The sequence below is a fragment of the Pleurodeles waltl genome, chromosome 6 (genome assembly GCF_031143425.1).
Source record: "Pleurodeles waltl isolate 20211129_DDA chromosome 6, aPleWal1.hap1.20221129, whole genome shotgun sequence".
NCBI classification, from domain to species: domain Eukaryota; kingdom Metazoa; phylum Chordata; class Amphibia; order Caudata; family Salamandridae; genus Pleurodeles; species Pleurodeles waltl.
In genome coordinates, this window is record NC_090445.1 from 1,512,766,516 (window position 1) to 1,512,782,147 (window position 15,632).

The following is a 15,632-nucleotide window of genomic DNA, read 5'->3' on the forward strand; positions in this document are numbered from 1 at the left end:
TATGTAATACTTAGAGGTTAAATGGCAATGTTACAAATAATACTGAGGGTTTTACATACATTGTTATTCATCTACCGCCTCTTGGCTCTTCCAGAATAGCAAATTGTAAACAAATAGCATGTGTGATTTTTATGAGAACAGTAGTAACCCTACTGTTAATAACTAAAAAATTCCACAGACTCTATATGGCCAGTATCAAAGACGATAATAGGGTCGATTTTCAGCTAATACCCTAGTTGCTTCCCTCTTCGAAGTTTAGTTTTATTGTACGCTAATTATTAGAATTAAATTAAGCTTACTTTTTATTGGTACGTTATATTTTTTATGCTTATGTATGCTTGAACGTAGCCTTAAAAATACCTTTATTAGCGTTAAGCAAATCTAAACATCAATATTAATGCAGAATACAAATTACGCTCCTATGCTAGAAGCATGGCATCCACGGTTGCCTGCAGAAATAGAGTTAGCATTCTAGCTCTTTGTTAGAACTCAGTACGCTGTTCAGCGTTGTCACCGTAGGGTTTGGCTCTGGTCGGCCCTCAACGCATTGTCTGATTCCCGTCGACCCTCAACCGGGAAAGATGTTGCTATGGCGGGCAGGACCGGATAGGAAGCGGCTGAGGGCGAGCCGGTCAGGTGAGAGTTCACGAGCGTTATTTTTCCAACTTGTAAGTAAAAACTGCGTGCAATATATTATACTTCTGAGTGGCAGAGAGACGCTTTTTTGTTTTTAAAATCGCGTATTGTGTTTTTCTTTCCTTTTTCTAAAACCCTTCAGTTGCAATACAAGTCAGCGGTCGAAGACAACGTTTTTACTTTCTCACGCTCTCGCATGCGTGTTTAAGTTTATGGTGTGGGATGTTGCACATAGGAGGAAGGCTAGATGAAAAGGACTAGGGAGGATGGTGCCAACAGGCCACGGTTTACGACTGTGAAGATTAAGAGGATTGTGGGCTCGGAAGAGTTGTCAAGAGTGTGTTTGGAGCTGGAAGAGGCACCCAAGTTGAAAGATGCCATGATTGTACGAGTGGTTGGAGGGGTTGGTTGCCATGAGAGTTGGAGATGAGGAAAAGAAGTGTTCTGAGAAAGGAGATTATAAAATAAGTGTGGAGGCATGCGGAGCGGTGCCAGGAAGAGAGTGGGTGGGGTGGAGGCGGGGGTGGGTTGCGCAGAGGTAGGGGATCGAGGGCAACAAGAAGACATGGCAAGAAAGAGGTTAGTAGGAAGGTAATAGGGTACAGGTGAACGATGCCAGGAAAGTGAAGTGTATTGAAGGATTAGTGGATATTTTAGGCGTGTCAACCATATTGTTGCTAATATTTAGTTTAAGTGGCTTCTTGTAATCATGGATACTATTCCAGTACTGTGTATTGATTTATCCAGTGCACTCTGGCATTAGTAGTCATAGTTCAAGCCATTTGAACCAATTGAACTACATTTCCAGACTACTTTGAAGGAAGATATTATTTTATTGAAGACGGTATCCCTGATAACATACAGCCAGCGGGTAATCCTACGACAGACTCCAGTGCACAGGTGAAAAGAGGCATGCCGGATGAGCTATTTTGTGGACGGGTGCACAGACGAGTGGTGCCTGCAGGAAGGGTAGCATAGGGGATAAAAAATTGTACTCTACCATTGCTTTTATGTTGTGCTTTCTGTACCTATGTGGGATGTTGAAGGGCTTGCCTACACGCGTATGAAGCTACACGTTGCAGGACTGGATGAGTGTTGTTTATTGTGTGAGCCTATGTGGGAAGAGTTTCGATAACGTGTGGGTGACCAGAGAGGTCTTAATTTGTCTTGGGTTGCTCTGAATAGTGTGGTGGTGGGAAGAAGTTTGAAAGTTACAGCATGAACGAAATACATTGACTCAACAGGTTGAGGCATTTTTTAAAGCAACCAGAGTATATATATATCTCGATCGCAGAGTCCATCTGGAAAAAAACAACCAGTGGGGCACTATTAAGCAGCCAGGATGCATCTATATAAACTGGATAGGTCTGTAGTATAAATCATTCAATCACTTGTGAAGTGCAACATATCACCTGGGGGGTTTCAAGGCGATGTTGCGGGTGTGTTGCTCACTTGAAAAGCCAGGTCTTGAGATCCTTCCTGAACTGCTTCAGCGAGATGGCCTGTCTGAGGTTGAGTGGGAGCGTGTTCCATGTCTGGGCTTTGAGATAAGAGGAGGATCTGCCTCCAGCTGTGCTGTTCCTGATTCTGGCGATGACAAAGAGTTTGTTGACCAGGAACCAGTGCAGGTCTCTGAGGTGGGCAGAGATGTGGCTGTGACGGGGATGTCCAAGATGAGTCTGGCTGCTGGATGAGTCTGGCTGTTCTGGATTCTCTGTTGTGTTGGTTGGAGCTTCTTTGTGACGCCGGCGAAGAGTGCATTGCTGTAGTCTAGTTTGATGCTGACAATCGCGTGGGTGACCGTCCTTCTTGTCTTGGTGGGGATTCACTTGAAAATCTTCTGAAGTAGGTGGGGGTGTGGAAACAAGACGATGAGATGGCGTTGACTGGTGGGTCATGGAGTCCAGGATGATGCCCAGGTTAAGTGCGTGGTCGTTGGGGGCGTTTCCTAGGGCACTTGGCCTCCAGGAGTCTTCCCAGGCAGACGGGCTGGAGCCTTTTACGAGGATCTTTGTCTTGTCTGAGTTGAGTTTGAGTCAGATGGTTTCCATCCAGGCGGAGACTGCTCTCATTCCGTCGTGGAAATTTCTCTTGGCTGCTGATGGGTTGTCGGTTAAAGAGAGGATCAGTTAGGTATTGTTGGCGTAGGATACGATGTTTAGGCTGTGCTGTCTGATTATTTTAGCGAGCAGGCCAATATAGATGTTGAACAGGGTCAGGCTTATTGAGGATCCCCGGGGTAATCGGCAGCAAGGTTCTTTTGGTGCCAAGGTGAACGGCGGGAGTCTGTCACTCTGAGTTCTTTTGGTGAGGAAGGATCAAATCCATTCCAGTGCTTTACCGTGGATGCCGGGTCATGGAGTCTGGTGCAGAGGGTGGAATGGGAGATTGTGTTGAACACAGTGGAGAGGTTGAGGGTGGCCATGTCTCCGTTGTCCAGTAAGGCGCAGATGTCATCAGTGGCTGCGAGGATGGCTGTTTCAGTGCTGTGGTTGCTCCTCAATTTGTACTGGGAGGGATCTAGGACCTAGTTTGCTTCAAGGAACTCAGTGAGCTGCATGTTGATGGCCTTTTCAGTTACCTTGGCTGGGAAGGGGAGCAGAGAGATGGATCTGTAATTCTTCAAATCCCTTGGATCTGCAGAGGGTTTCTTCAGGAGTGGGTTGATCTCTGCGTGCTTCCCGTTGGATGGGAAGGAGGCTGTTTCGATGGAACAGCTGATTGTCCGACAGAGCTAAATAAAACATATGGGCGGCTAAATCACATTAATCTGTCCAGAAGGGTAGTGGGTGTGCTTTTTGTGTTAATTGCAAAATGGGGGTTATCACAGAAAGCTGAGTGATCCAAATGCCACCTAGCCCAAAGCAGTGATAGTGCCAAATGGGTAATATGCTAAATGGGTGTAGTAAGTTATAGCAGGAAAGAAAGTTGGTGATAATATCAGTAGCCATATAGTTTTTAAGGCAGAGATCCTGCCAACTGCTGTACAAATACATCCGAGTGTGGTGCACAGTGGAAGAGAAATCGATGTTGGCAGCCTTAGCAGAAACTACACCATCATTAAAGGCCCAGACTTAACCTACTCCTGCTTGCTTAAAAGACCCCAGATTTTGAGCAGAGTTCATGCCCAATGTCCCTCTGAAACTCAAAGTCTCCCAAGGCCTGATGAGCACTAGTTCAGAGAATTCTAGCCAGGAGGTGGTTCAGACTCAAGGCAGACTAGCACCCCTCTCTAGGTAGCTGTCCTGACTGAATAAGACTGAAACACCACGCCCCAGGCTACTCTTAGTCTCACCCCTACATGTAGGCCCGTTAATTTCTTAAGATTCCAGTGCACCTTGCCACCTCTAGTTTGCATTAGGAGACATTCTCCTGCCCTTATAACATTTACCCCAAGTGGTTTCCACTGTCACTATTAAAAGGGAAATTGCATCTCCGGGTGAAAAAGAAACCGTGTGGTAAATAGTACCACCACACCTCAGCTAGGACACCAGTATGGCAGAGATTTGTGTTTTTTTTTTTTTTTTTTACCGTCTTTGGCCCACTCTTCTCTGATCAGAAGAACACGTGGCAGCAAAGGCAGAATGAAATGCAGGTTTGTAAGAGAGCATAGAAATGGAGGCGGAGTATGATGGCAGCATGGAGTATTATGGGATAAATCAGGACACATCATTCCGGGATAAAAGCTACAAAAGATGTAGATTACCACAGATTGCCAGAAAAAGACAACTTTGCAAGAATGGATTAGACAAGACAAATAGTCTTCCTGTCAGTAAAAATCCAAAATTAACAAAGCTGTGTTGATTAGAAATCCTTTCAGTCCATAACACCTGCTGGAAATGGCTTGAACACTCTTGGCTACCCATCCCAATTCAACGACGTAAAGGATAAGGGAGTGTGTTTTTAACTTAAAGAGGACAGAAAAACGGTATTGGGAAGGTGGATATTAATACTGTAGAGCAACAGTGTGCCATAAAGAGAGTGGCAAGCAATAAGATGTCCTAGGAAATGCAGCTAAAGGCGGGGTGTGCAGTTTATGTTGTAGGCTTGCCCAAAAGAAGATGAGCGTCATAATTTTCTGCCTTCAATAAAGGGGAACTGTGTCGCCATGGTATGGTATTCACACTGTCAGGGTGCTCAAGTTTTCTTTTTCTATATATTAGTGGATCATCCAGTCTAGGTTTTTTCTGGGACTTACAGTCCTATATTTACAAATGTAAAATCAGGACTACAAGTCCCACTGTGTAAAGGTGAAGCCTGTCTTAATAATGTATTCACACATTAATCTTGGAAACTTGAGAACTCCGCAAAGTAAAAAGGATTGTGTGCATCTCGGACAATTAGCACAGAAGGTCATATGTGATGGTGTGAGAGACGAACGCTGGTGTCTGGGCATAACTTTAGTGCAGGAGAAGTATTGTCTAACAAAGAGAATTCACACAGGAGTAGTGGGTGACTGTGGACACACCCCCACCTACTTCAGAAGATTTTCAAGGGATGTATTTAAGACAGAATGGTATTAATTTGTGTGAAGTAATGTGCAGAGGAAGTGTAAGTTGGAGGGGTCTGTAAAATGGAGATATTCAGGGGAAGTATATATTTTATTGAGCAGTAAATATGCTAGCAGTTTCCTGCCTTGTCTAGTGTCAAATCACCATAAACGTTAACAGCACATCCTACTGGCCACCATTGTGTATTTTATACAGTGCCATCACAGCATGCTTGTTTTATACTTCCCTGGGCTTGCGCATCCTCGCCACATCACGTACCTTCATTTAGACATTCTTCACCCCTTTCTCATTTACAACTTGTATATATTGCCAGTCTGCTTACTTTATCCATGCCCATTTCCCACTCCTGCTTCTATACTCAACCATTCTCAATTCAGTGTCTCATACTCCTATCATCAATTTAAATGGCCTAACTCCTGTAATTCAGTGATCGTCAGTGTACTAAGGTTAAGTCATTTTATCTACAGCCGTCCAATATGGTAGACCATAAGTCAGTACCTAACTTATTTCAAAAACACAAAAGAAAGTTAGAAGCACAGCACTAAGGAATTGTGAGGGTTGCCGAATATCACAGCTGCCTAGTTTTGATTCCACCTCCTTGCTTCTTCCTTCCTACACCCTCCACTTACTGTCTTTTTATCTCAATCTTGCTGATTCTTTTTAACCCTTCTTTTTTCTCCCCTTGTCAGCGCTTTCCTATCATTGCCCTCTCTTTTTTTCTTTTTCTCACCGATCTCCCTTTTCTTTCACTTGCTCAGGGTCAAAGTCTGATGATGAAAAATAAGTCCTAAGCACCAAAAATGAGTGCCTGAATCCACCATCTGTAGCCACCAGTGCACATTAATCACTGCCATGAGCAACCCAAGAGTGAACAAGCTCTCAAACATCAGGTATTCTTCTAGATTTCATTGCAGAACTCTGAATCCCTAAGACTTGCTGTGCCTGATGCGAGCCTCACACTTCTTTGCCACCCCTTCAATTTCGCTGTTCTTCTGGATCGCCAGTAAATTTCCCGTACCTTCTGTTTGATCATGTTGCATCCCAGATGCCCCTCATGATCAAAAGCTATCAGTTTAGGTCTCTGTATCGCTACTGCACTATTATTCATTGCTTAGTACTTCCAGCTCTCCTGCTCTCAGTTCCTCACACAGAGCCTTCTACATAAAGACACTTTTCAGTTCCAAGCCAAGGGTCTCTTAGACTACTTTTTGGCTTGCACAACTCTTCATATTTTTTTCCATTCTCAAAACACTGTTCGAAGCCAGTTAGCAGCTAACACGTTTCTCTCGTTCCCTCTTCCTCATTATAGAGTTATTGGCATCAGTAATCTGGCAGAACTTTAACATGTGAAAGCATACATCGGTAGCCCCAGCCTGCGCCTTGGCAAGTGACGTCAGTAATCGGGTGCTAAGGCGCACGCCTCATCACCAGTTGTTAGGTTGTGGGCTTCACCTATAGCAGTGCAGCAGCACTTAAGAGGGTCTGCACTCGACCTACTTGTGCATATCCAGCAAGTATTCTGTTTATTAGAGTGCAAGAGTTCGGCCCGAATGTCTGCGTGCTGGGGATTACCTGTCACTGTCATACGGCTGGCTGGAACTAAAAACGGATATGGAAGGGGAAGTTACAAAGCGTGGGTCCTTTCTGTTGACATATTTCAAGAATTCTCATGTAGTGTTACTGGTACCTTCGGACCTTGTTCATACAGTGAATGCAATTACTATAGAAGTCAACGGAAGATATGCCTTTTAACTTGGTCCGCTTCACCATGCGGAGCTGGCTTCAGCGCTGGCGGCGCTCCTTCTGGGATTCTTTCCCTGTCACCCGACAGAAGTGCCCCACGTTTCTCCATAGCCCCTCTCTCATATACATTTATTTGTTTTAAAGCGCTGATAAAGGCTGGCTTTCGTGGTCCGCTAAACTATCCCCATAAAATGCATATCTTTTCTTTGCAGCACGCATATTATCCCTCTAGCAGTAACAATAATTGCAAGAGTTATCTTGACATTTTATTGCTGCCTGAAAGCTGAACACAAGGAACATTGCAGCTGGTGTTTTTTTTTTTTTACATTGTAAGGTATTGTTAAACACAGCACCCCCCCTGAGGTTGGTGCTCCACCATAAAGCCGGCCCTGTTACGCATCCCACTCTACACCAGCAGAGATACATATCACTTGACACGGTCGATTAAATAGCTTATTTTACAGATAAAGGGGGTCATTTTGACCCCGGCGGGCGGCGGTCGCCGCCCGCCTGGAGGGAACCGCCATATGGCCGCTCCGCGGTCGAAAGACCGCGGAGGCCATTCTGGCTTTCCCGCTGGGCTGGCGGGCGACCGCCAGAAGGCCGCCCGCCAGCCCAGCGGGAAACCCCTCCCCACGAGGAAGCCGGCTCCGAATGGAGCAGGCGGAGTGGGCATGTGCGACGGGTGCAGTTTGCATCCGTCGCGTATTTCAGTGTCTGCTAGGCAGACACTGAAATACACAGTGGGGCCCTCTTACGGGGGCCCCTGCCGTGCCCAAGCCATTGGCATGGGCACGGCAGGGGCCCCCAGGGGCCCCGCGGCACCCCCTACCGCCATCCTGTTCCTGGCGGGCGAACCGCCAGGAACAGGATGGCGGTAGGGGGTGTCAGAATCCCCCATGGCGGCGCAGCAAGCTGCGCCGCCATGGGGGATTCCAAGGGCAGCGGTAAACCGGCGGGAGACCGCCGGTTTACCCTTTCTGGCCGCGGCAGAACCGCCGCGGTCAGAATGCCCTTTGGAGAACCGCCGGTCTGTCGGCGGTGCTCCCGTGGCCGGTTGCCAGGGTCTGAATCAGGCCCAAAGTATCTTATCATTCGCTTGTGCCATTATCTGTTGTGATCATGCCCTAGTGGTTCTAAAGTTAAAGGACTGCAAATATTCTATTTCCCGATATTGCCTTTTGTTGTTCTTACCAGTATGCACTATTAACCTATCTAAGGCTCTTGGAACTGGAGCTAGAAAGCACATAGGTGAGAATGTCGGCTGACCCGTTGCCCCAATAGCTTGAACTTCACGCTTCTAGATTTTTAAAGACAGAAAAGTCCTTTGGGAGCATAAAGCTTTGCTGTCTGTGATGGTCCTAATCGGTTTTATGGCTACATCATAAAAAAAAAAAGAAGTGTTCATGTTTCAGGGTTTTAAAGACGGGTCCGAACATTTGGACAAAAATGTTTTTCCACCAGCAACTGGTGGCTTGTTATGACATGATTACTCGAGTACTTTAAGATCTGTAGAAATGTATCTTTTTGTATTTTTTTATACTCATCTTTTTTTAAAAGTAGAAGAATTTGCAGCCTTGGCCGAATATTTACTTTTTCACCAGCCTTCACAAAAATTGTAAGTAATGTCCGACACGTGGTAGCCAGAGCGGAGCACTCTCTGTTCCAAAAGACGTGAATTATTTTATAGGTACCAAGTCCATCTCTGACTGTCAACGCGAAATAGAAAATAATAGGCGTAAGTGAGACAAGTGTCAGAGTTGTCCCTGGCTGATACGACCTGGTTGTCATCAGTTCCAGACTACGACCTTGACCTTCCTTTTAAGCCACTTTTGGAGGCATTTAGGGGAAAAAGTTTCAAGTCAGAATAGTAGTGTGCTTTGGAACTGTGAGGCGAATATGAGGGTTAGGCAAGTGCTTTGGGATGCCGACCGTGTATGAAACGTTCCTGGTTATGTCCTCGGCAAGTAATATTAAAGAAAGAACTGTATTTCTAACGTCATGTGAAAGCAAACGTGTTAGATTTGAGGAAACTAATACAGATGAACTGGCCTTGCATGTCTTTTGAGGCCGAAGTGTAAACTGAATCATACATTCCTAAAGCTAGATTGCATTTCATTTCGCTACCTGTGTGGTCAAATGTTGCGCTTGAAAGCTTTACGTCTTATGACCTGATTCATTTTTTCTTACACCATGTGTGTATTAGTGTGGGTGAACCCCTCCCCCATCTCCCGGCGCAGGTTCTGTACTTCAATTGCGCTGATGTAGAATTTGTTTTCCATACGAGCTCTGAACTGACTAGCACACACACACCAGATCCCAAATTTGAGTAGTTTAAGTCTGGCGCTAGCCAAGACCCTTTTGATTTTTTTACTAAAAGCATACATATAATGTATGCCTTTGCTCACTACAGCATGGGCAATGGGTCGGCCCATTTTAGCAATTGGATAAACTCACTGTGAGTGACAGCATTCTGTCCTTTCACAAAAAGCACTCCCACAAATAAAGTTGTTTTCTTTGGGGCCGAGGGCCATTATGGCAACGTTTACTTTTCGAAATCAAAAACGATTTCTGCTTTTAGCAAGTTTTTTCTTTTTTTATTGCAGAGGCATTGAAAGCTTCCCAACAATAACGTTTTACACAAAAAAAAAACATGTAAAACCAAAACAAGAAATGGCAAAGCCAAGAGGCTGGCAGCCAATCCTAGGCATATTGGCTGTGACTGTGCTTGGTTCCTCGAGTTAAATTTCTAAGGAGCTGGGAGCCTTCAATGAACCATGGGTGAGGGGAACAGCACACACTGCTGCATACTTTCTTAATGCAGACATGTCCCAAACTCGTGGAACTCTTTAATAAGGGCAGGGACAGTGTACATAACCATGTTTTGGCGCTGGCAATAATCAGGTTAAAGTCCGTTGAGAGATTGGGATAACTGAATGGATCCTCAACTAAGGAAGATGGAATAATACTGTGTTGGCTTCATTATTTTGAATGGGTATTTTCTGAAATATTTTCATTGTGCTTGGAAACCTTATGAGGGAAGCTCATAAATACTTTACCTGATTAAGATGTTCTACTTTGTTCCTTAAATATGTGAGTGTCTGGTCTGCCTTCATAAATGTTTTTAGTGTACTGATGAACTTAGCCTTTCCGTTCCCATGCTTCTGATATTACATGCTGGTTGGGAGCTTTTTTTTTTTTAGAACTCCAGGTATAAATCGCATGCACAATGCAAAGTATTTCATTATTGGTGACTTAAATGAGAATTCCACTGTAGAGCAGCAATCTGAAGCTTTGCTTCTGTTTAAATTCACGGTTGTGTGTATCAGTTGTCACCTTTGTGACACTGGTCTCCAGTTCTCTGTTGATATTAAAGGCAGCCTGCTGTCACCAGTGGCCGACACAAATTAAAAATGGTGAGACGGGTGGAGGGGGAGGGTGTGGGTGGGGGATTAATAATAATTTTAAAAACGTACCTGGTACTGCCGGTCGCCTCGCGCTCCTCTGTTTCCTTGTCCCAGCCGTCCCTGGGACGGCATCAAGGACTCCCTGTGCTTATCTCATGGTATTTAGAAGCATGGAATGGCCTAAGCAGGCTGTTTACTGCTTCTCAGGCACAGGGAGTCTGTGCTGTTTCTCCAACCTGGCTGTCAAATACAGCTGGGTTGGAGAAACCTAACTGTACACATCTGTTTGGCTTGCCTGGAACGGCTGGCCAAACAGACATGTACAGCTAAGTGCACTCCACTCCACCTCCCCCCCCCCCCCCCCCCCCCTCCCATGGCTCGGCCCGCCCCTCCCTGCACAGGCTGGCTCAGCCAGCAGCTGAAAAATAAAACAATAGTAAAATGGATTTATTTTTGAGCTGCTGGTTTTGAGCCAGCGGGGCGACTCTCCTCTGCCATTGTAGAGGATTTGCAGCTGGTGAAAATGTTGCCGAAATCTGTTTCCAACATTGTGATCTTGGTAAATTAGATGAAGAAAACCTTTTAAGATGTTCTGAATGTTTACCTAGCAAAAATGCTAACCCCTCGATTTTTCTTGTTCTTGCGTGTGGTATGTTAGTGTGAACTTTACAAGGGATTTTGGAAATTGAACATCATGAGTTGTTTCATAATTTTTATTATGTTGTCACCAATAAATAAGAAAATATAAACTATAAAAATATGTGCCTTACTACTCCTTGAGGGCATTAACGACAAAGTGATGGATGGAATGCTTGAATTAATCTCAGCCACCGGGAATTACTAGGTGATGCATTCCGGTCCGTAATTCTTTTGCACAAAATGCCACCTCAGTTTGGACCATGCTATATGCAAATCAGTCTTGTTCTGCTCCAGTGGAACAGTCCAACCCAAAATTCTTGGCAAGGTCCTTCCTGAACTGGACCACAAGCAACCCGGGACAGGTTACAACCTTATTAGGGCTCATCATCCAGGTATAGCTTGGTTCCAGTGGCACAGGACCCATATCTGGACATACCCGTCACACTTAGTGCACCAAAGACAAGCTGATGATGGAATGCTTGAATTAATCTAAGCACCTGGCAGTTGCAATGGCCGCATCCCAATTCATCATTTTTCACCAACCATATCACCTCGGTTTGGACCTAGCCACATGCAGTCTTGAACCTGCTCCAGTGACAACAGTCCAGCCCAAACTGCCAGGACAGGTCCTCCCTGAACTGGAAAACAAGCAACCCAGGCAATCACTTGGGCCACAGACATGAATCCTGGGCTCACTGTTCCACTGAAACCAAGCTATGCCCAAATGAAAAGCCCCAATCAGGGCAAAACCGGTCTTCGGTTGCTTTTGTTCTAGTGCAGGGAGGACATAGCCTAGCATTTCGGATTGGACTGTTCTGTTGGAGTAGAGAGACTGATTTGCTGTGCTAGAATGAATTGGGGTTTTGAGAAAAATACCTTTTATCTATCATTCCCAGTCACTCACGAACTCGCCCATTAACTTACTTTCCGCAGCCACCCACTGCCTCACCCAGTCATTCATTCACCCAGTTAACAATCCACATAACCACATGAAGAAGGCATACTTTCACAAAACATTTCGGGTCATGTTCAGAACTAAACACGTTGTACCATAGTTGGTGACCACACCTTGATCCACAATGCAGACACAAGAATTGGACAAGTATGACAGGCATAGCTTCCAGAATGGAACACAATAAGTCAGACTTGATACAGTAGCCTACATGAGACCACCAGAACTGTAAACAGTATGTTAGAGTGTTTTCTAAAAGCGGTGCCAGTACTTACAGTGGTCAGTCATCATTTCCCTCCAAAGATTGTGAGAAATATTGTTTTATATGCATCATTTGCTTGTTTACATACTACCACAGTCAATACAAGCTTGAAATATTAAGAAAATATTTGCATTTACTGCAATTTGGTTGCGTTGTGTAAGTCATTAATCGAATGAATAAAAATAAAGAGACCTGTGGTGCTTGAAAGCATACTAGGTAAGACCACCAGATCTACATTTGTTTGAGATCTGTGAATTAGAACAGACTAGACACGATACTCCTGGTGAGGCCTCTAGAACCAGCTCAAAACAATCAATTTGAGGCCTGCTGAACTAGACACATCACACTAGATGAGATCTGAAAACCTGGGTATAATACTCCAGGCAATGCCTTCTGACCTCCTAAGATCCCAAAGAACAAGTCAAGCTTGTTCTATTGCTGTCTGTTCAGTACCTGTTTTGTGTATGGAGCTTGTCCTGTTCCTGTATTTGTCTTTCTGTCAGTGAATTTACAAAAAAGTCTATTTCCCCTCTACGGATGCCAAAAGGATTGACATTATCAATGCTTGTTGGCAGTTGAGGTGATGCAAATTGCAAGCACTAACTAGGCCCATAAGAGTGCTGGAATAAATAGAAGTAAAACACCAAAATAATATTCTACGTATAAAAGGTTTAAGGGTCAACCTATTCGCCTGAACAGATTAAATTTAGAGTAAGGCCTTAAATGGTACACATAATTGGAAGCTACATAGGAAATTGCCACAGAGATAATGAAGAATAGACAAGTGTTGGAAGTTCAAGCTTCGGCTGAGTGGAAGAGAGAAAGTAGAACAACTCTAGTGCAAAAGCAAATGATGTGGATTGAGGAAGGAGTGAATATGTTGGAACTGGGGGTCTGGGGTGTGTTGGCAAGATAACATGTCTTGACAGATGAGGTTGAGGCACAGGGATCAGTAGATGGTCAAGGTATGTCTGCATAGTATTGCCTCATCAGAGAACATGGGTAAAGGGGCTCTGTGAAGGTATAGTCAGACCTCATTGGTGGGGGGGTAACTGTTCAGTGCGGGAAAGCTTAAGAGCACGTCCACTTTTATGCAAAGTTTGCAAGGAAAACTAAACCGTTATTTGGGCCCAGGTGGAGGCAGGTGTTATCTGAGCAGATATATGGTTTCACACAGATAACTATTTTTAGGAAAACCTGTGGAGGAGCTAGAATTAGTATAAAAAAAATAGGTGGGACGAATGATGTTATTAGTGGCAAACTGTCCAGTGAATTTGGCAAAGAAATGCCTTGAAAATGATTTGAGTTTCAAGTAAAGCAGAATTCTGTTGAGACGACCACTCCCCCAATTCCCTCACCCGCCAATAACAGTCTAAGCTTCTCTGGAGTATGGACTATAAGTTCTACAACTCTTTTATCGGAGCTCGATATGTGTTGTACGTTTACCTATTCCTCTCACAGATGCCCGTTGATCTAAAGTACCCCGTTGGTTCCCAGCCATTTTTGTGACCCATGGAAGTGTTGAGCAGGAGCTGGACGACGCAGTCTTCCAGGCACTTTAGGTAGGTTAGTACTGTTGAGCTGCTGGCTGTGACCAAAGATATATGGTAGGTGCACAGAATACATTCTGAGAAAAGTTTACAGCAAGATTAGTTAGCCTTCTTTGTAGATTACCTCTATCCTACTTACGCTGGCATATGTTCCATTAACAAACTGAAAATGTTTGTTGTAATTCAAATTATTTTTATGGACATGTGCAAATAGTCCCACAGTGAACATTCTTTTCAATGCGTGCCATGGCAAACTCGAATTCCAGAGCAAAGCAGGCTATTATTCCTTTAATATTTACTTTGGACGTTACATTCATCACGTAAGAAGCTTTGGATAAAATAAGAAACAAGCGAAGCATCAAAAACTGCACCCTGTTATTTCCCCTGCCCCGATCCTTCTAACATCCCTGTTACTATGTGTTCTGAGAGGCATTTTTGGAAATGTATTTCATTTTCTTTGAAACCTCTGCATGTTGTATTTCTCAAACTGCACTTGACATAAAATAGTTAGCTCATAAACCCGAAGCCTTAAAGAGATTAGCTCTAAACCTTCTGCACTCATATCAGCTGTTCCTTGCCAGTTTACCAGAATAGGTTCAGTGGAACGAGCAAAACTGGTCATCCCAGTTCCCTGTTGTGTGAAGGTAACTTCTGTTACCGGGCTTTGTATTCCCTAAACACCGAGTCTGAGTGTCGATCAGTTCAAATGCTAGAAATAATGGTCCTGCTGCCGCAGCTCCAAAGTTCTTCCATTCACTTTACCTACCTCTGTATTTATCTTTGTCCTACAATTATTCTTGAGGGTTCCCATGGAATTTTAGTAGTCTGTGCAAAACCTTTGTGAGACCTCGAATCAATCTGAGAACGGAGAGCCAATGTATTGATTCCAAGCAGTGAAACTTGTCTGTTTCTCTTAAACCAGCCAAAACCGTTTATTCTGCCATTTGAGAACACGTCTGAAGTTCAGAGACTCAATCCCAGTGCATGTAGGCTCCCTTGCTCGATGCTGTAGCTAATGCCTATTACTGATTATTCGATTCATCTTAAAAGAAAATATAGTCAAACCCAATGAAATAATCACATCGTTAATCAGTGTAGACCAGAGGGGGGCAGAACTACCTTTCTCACGTATACCATTGCACATTGATACTCCAGCTGCTGAGCAGCCGGCTCCAACCTTTGCTTCTTTGAAGCACATCTTAACAATTTGCGTGCTCGCTTTAACTGAAGCATATCTATAAGTTTTGCCAAAGCTAATAGGTCTTGCTTGTAAGACCTATTGGCTTTGCTAATGATTTTTAGCCATGCTGCACTCTATCGTGGCTGCTGTACACCATGGCTTAAATAATTGTGGCTTGTACTGTTGAAAAGAAAAACATTGAATATATTCGCACAATGGCTGCACAGGGAAGCGAATTGATCGGAAGGGAGGATTGCTCGGTAGGCTTCTGTATAGATGGCGGATGTATGTTTGCAGACTTCTGGTCGCAGATTTGCATGCAGCATAAATGACCCACCCTTTCCTTCATCTATGGTACATACACAAGTATGTACCCGGGTGTTTTCGAGTGACATCCGTTAACAATGGTTTGACACTTCGATGAGACGGCACTACATAAAAAGAGCAGCTATGAATGCCAGCTTCTAGAGAAAGAGCATGAGTGTCTTGTTATTATTGTTATGTTACCTTTGGGCAAAGAAATGCACATCGAGGTAAGATAACCATAAGCATTCTTGTGCCTCTTTGTGGGCTCACAGTTTACAAATGATTACAATATGTTTTCTACGCGTGCATTGAAGTAGGACAGTATTGGGCTTGAAACCCTATCCATATGATATCGAGAGGACGGACCTCCACTGTTCGTAGTACTCTGTTCACCTCTTGCGCCTCCAGCTGCATTGTATTTGAGCTTTTGAATAGATTGTACTACC

At 44.2% G+C, this 15,632-nt stretch overlaps 1 protein-coding gene across 3 annotated transcripts in view; it reads left to right on the plus strand.

The window, feature by feature from the left end:
- The first annotated feature begins 501 nt into the window (after positions 1–501).
- The window catches only part of SLC35E2B (solute carrier family 35 member E2B), a 184,071-nt gene continuing 168,940 nt past the window's right edge, over positions 502–15,632 (plus strand). The window contains exon 1 of one of the 3 annotated variants that reach the window (XM_069241020.1): positions 502–636. The gene's annotated coding sequence lies outside the window, so the exon portion shown is untranslated. Of the gene's footprint in view, positions 669–15,632 lie in introns of all 3 variants that reach the window. The other 2 variants (XM_069241022.1, XM_069241024.1) reach the window with 2 other exon arrangements.